Raw genomic sequence first — 4020 nt, 5'->3', positions numbered from 1 at the left:
TCCAAGTAGCACTCAACGGAGAGACCTCTTGCGGCGCGTTTCGTCCACTTGCCCGACGCCGTTAACAACCCCCTTGATTAGGGTCAGGCAGGTAGTCAGGGGTAACTAAATCTGCCTCTCCCTTTCGGCCTTCAACCTGAAGTATAGATATTCATTTATCTTTTAATTCATTGATCAAACAAAGCCAAACAGTGCTCTAAAATCTGTAGCAAGCACAAACATTTCCATTGATCGTTTTTGTTGGCAAACTGCTAAGGAATGAATCCTTCCTTTCGAATGCAACCAACACTCGATCCGGGATGACTTGCAACTTGGCAAGATCCTCTATATCTTGGTTAGGGCGTACCCTATTAACCCGACTTGGTCAAACCTTAAGTTCATCAGTTATTTCAGTTTATCGGCTGGTCTTTAGTTTCCAATCAATCTTCTTCACTCAAGAAAGATACTAAATTAGGATGATTATTCATCCTCTTGCAAGATAACTTGCGTAAGGACTTGCTATCCTCGTTGTGAGAATTTGGTCATTCCCTTGTGATCCAATCACAAGGTCGTATGGCTCCGCACTTGTTACGCCAGTGTCGCATCGAACTATGCGACAATTGAGTCACGAAACAATTTGTTTCAGGTTACTAGGCTGATGTAGTTAGACCTAGGGTTTCCAAGTTTCATCTTGTAAGATTCTTAGGGACAAACCCTAGCTCATATTCAAAGTATGTTTCACTATCTCTACATTCGGTGAATGTGGGCAAGTATTTTGGGTATAGGAGTTTCAATTTTGGTAATACGTATCGATTAGGTTACGTATTAATTCCTAGTGAATTTCTTGGAATTTAACTCATTCCAAACAAGCACTCCGAGGTTTAGATGTTTTAGGTTTATGCCAATTTGGTTAATTCTAGAAGATAATTTCGAGATTACTTCCACAAGATTCGTTGTCTATGCGTGAATTGATTTTTCCACCCTAACTTATCGATTTGAGGTCAGGCATAGGTTAGGTTAATTTCAACTAATCTTCCCTTTACTTTGCGAACAAAATTCATGCTAAATAAGCAACCTTTTACTTGATAATTTATGAACTTGAAAAATGATAATTTCATAGAGTTTATGCATCGTAAGAATCATTTCATGCTTTGCACTTTCCATGATGATTCATTGCGAAGAGAATATGGGTTAATAGTGCGAGATGCAGTTTATACATCTAGGCTTAAATGAAGTATACTATTTTAATGGATAATAATCTAGTTTATAATTCATTTCAATGCATAAAGCTATTTGCTAGAAATGTGTTTATGCTTTCTTTAATTTGCATGTTTCATTTAAAAGTATTGATGATTAAGTTTCTTTGTTGTGAGCATCTATGAAAAAAATATATCCTATTTCTAACAGTTAACCTTGCATGATTGAATTACAACAATATCAAATAAAAATTAGGAAGGAAAACCTGGGTTTGGGGGTGAGATATCCATGTGGATGCGTGGAGATGACCCTCCCGCGGCTGTGCCTTGGACTTTCTTAGGAGGCATCACAATTGTAGCCTTTCGGACATGGAAGCAGCTTTACAACTCCTCTTTGGAATAGGGTGTTTCAAAATCTTTTGCCGATAAGACCCATTAAAGCCATGGGAGGGGCTTAATGGCCTTGTAATGGCTTGCACAAATGGGGAATAAATAAAGTGTGGAATCCCTTACGAGGATTTTGAGTGGGGAAGGAAGGTGTCAAACGACCCTCAATTACTCTCTTTTCTTTTTTTTGAGTGGAAAAAAAAAACAAGGCTGCAAGGGTATTTTTCATGGGAAAAGGAAAGGGCTAAGGTGAAATTTTATTAGGGAGAAAATGGGCTTATAGAATCCTAAGGGAGGAACTTCGAAGGGAAAAAAGTAGCCTTTAAAGGCTATACGTTTCGGAATGAGGGAAACGGCCTAAGGGCCTTTAAAGACCAACTTAGAGGGAGGAGGGGGTAATCCTAAAATCCCTTAGGAAGGGGTCTAAGGGAAATTAAGCACCCGGGGGGGGGGGGGGTTTCAGTATGTCACAAGGAAAGGGAGATAAGGGATTTTACACATGGGGGGGGGGGGGTTCCAAGGCCCAATGGAAAGGGGGCTTATAGGGGGTCAAAACTGGGGGGGAGGGGGGGTAATAAGACCTTTAAGACCTTAGATGTGTTGGGGGGAATAGGGGCTTATGAAGCTCCTTTTTAGAAGCTTCTAGGAGCTTCCATGTGTGGCAGGAGGGAAAACGACAGTGGAAATGTGGACGCATGCTGACGAAGTGGTTGCGGGCTGCGATGGCGGAGGCCAATGATAGCTTGGCCGTATGCGGCGTCTCCACCTTTCCCCTCTCGCAACAGCCGCGGAAACCTGTCCATCTCCCTCACGATCCTCTCATAGCAGCAGCAGGCGCAACCCTTTTTTTTCCTTCCTCTTTTGTCCCCCATGGCAGCAGCCCCCCTCTGTTTAAATAAGGGAGGGGAGGGGGGATCCTCCCTCTCTACGTGTCGAGAGGCATGGCACTCCCACACCTGCGAGCTCCCACCGAGGAGCTTCCACATCATTTCTATTCCCCTCCCCTTCTAGCACAACAGTCGGCTAGGGAGGGAAATAAGAAAAAAATTTGCATTATCCTAAAGAAATTATCAAAAGTGCCATATCATTATCCTCAAGAGGTAGTTTACGCAAGAAAATTTAGAACGCTACATTCTCTCCCCCTTAGAGGAATCGAGATGTCCTCATCTCGAGATAAACTGGGGATATTGATGGTTGAGAGTGCCTTCATCTACCCAAGTGGCATCCTCTTCGGGACAATCTTTCCACTGGATGAGATAATCTCTCAAGATTCTCGATCTCAATTGTCTCTCCGTAACATCTAAGATCCTGTCAGGCCTTAGTTCAAGGACTCCTTGACTGGGCATTACAACTTGTTGGTCAAGTACATGGTTAGGATTAGGTACATATTTCTTCAATAGGCTCATATGGAATACATTGTGAACCTTTAGGTTCTCATGGAGTTGCAATCTATAAGCATTAGGCCCTAGGCATTTGAGGATCTTGTATGGTCCACAATATCTTGGACTTAGCTTCTTGAAATCTCCTAAGGATAGGGAACTCTTCTTAGGGCATACGCGGATGAAGACCATGTCTCCTTCTTTAAAGATTCTATCTTGATGCTTCAAATCCGTGTATGCCTTCTGTCTATCCTTAGCTGTTTGGATGTCTTGTCTTATTGACTTTATTTGGTCATCCATCTCTTCCAACATCTGCCTTGAAGCTTCAACCCTTAAGGTTGGATCTGAAAAGTTTAGGGGACTTCGACAGTCATGACCATACAATGCTTGGAAAGGGGTCATCTGAATGCTTTGTTGGTAAGAAGCATTGTAGGCAATTTCAACCAAAGGCAAATATTGAATCCACCTCTTCGGCTCGCGACAGCAGTATGCCCTAAGCATGTCCTCCATGACTTGATTGACTCGCTCTGTTTGGCCATCCGTTTGGGGATGGTAAGCGGTGCTAAAGCAGAGTTGGGTCCCAATAGCTTCAAAGATAGCTCTCCAGAAGTGTGACGTGAAGAGAGAATCACGATCACTAATGATTCTTCTAGGTAAACCATGTAGCTTGAATATCTCCTTGATCAACAATCTTGCAATGTGTGAGGCTTTATAGTTTGTCTTTATTGGAATAAGGTGTGCAACCTTAGTATGCATGTCAACCACAACCATGATGGAGTTGTATCCTCCCTGGACTTGGGGTAGGCCTACAACGAAATCCATACTGATGAATTTCCATTTCGTTTGGGGAATGTCAAGCGGTTGCAGTTTCCCTGGCATCATGACATGTTCGGCTTTGATATGTTGACAAGACAAACACTCGGTGACATATTTGAGAATGTCACCTTTGAGCCTCTCCCAATGGTAGCTCTTTCTAACTGCATTAAGAGTTTTGGCATATCCAGGATGTCCTGCGAAAGGGGAATCATGAGCTTCCCATAATATCTTCTACTTAAGTGACTGACTTGCTAGTACACACA

This window comes from Lygodium microphyllum, chromosome 10, assembly GCF_053477565.2.
Source record: "Lygodium microphyllum isolate KBCC chromosome 10, Lygodium_microphyllum_v1.1.10, whole genome shotgun sequence".
Lineage (NCBI taxonomy): Eukaryota > Viridiplantae > Streptophyta > Polypodiopsida > Schizaeales > Lygodiaceae > Lygodium > Lygodium microphyllum.
Note: the sequence above shows the minus strand (reverse complement) of the source record.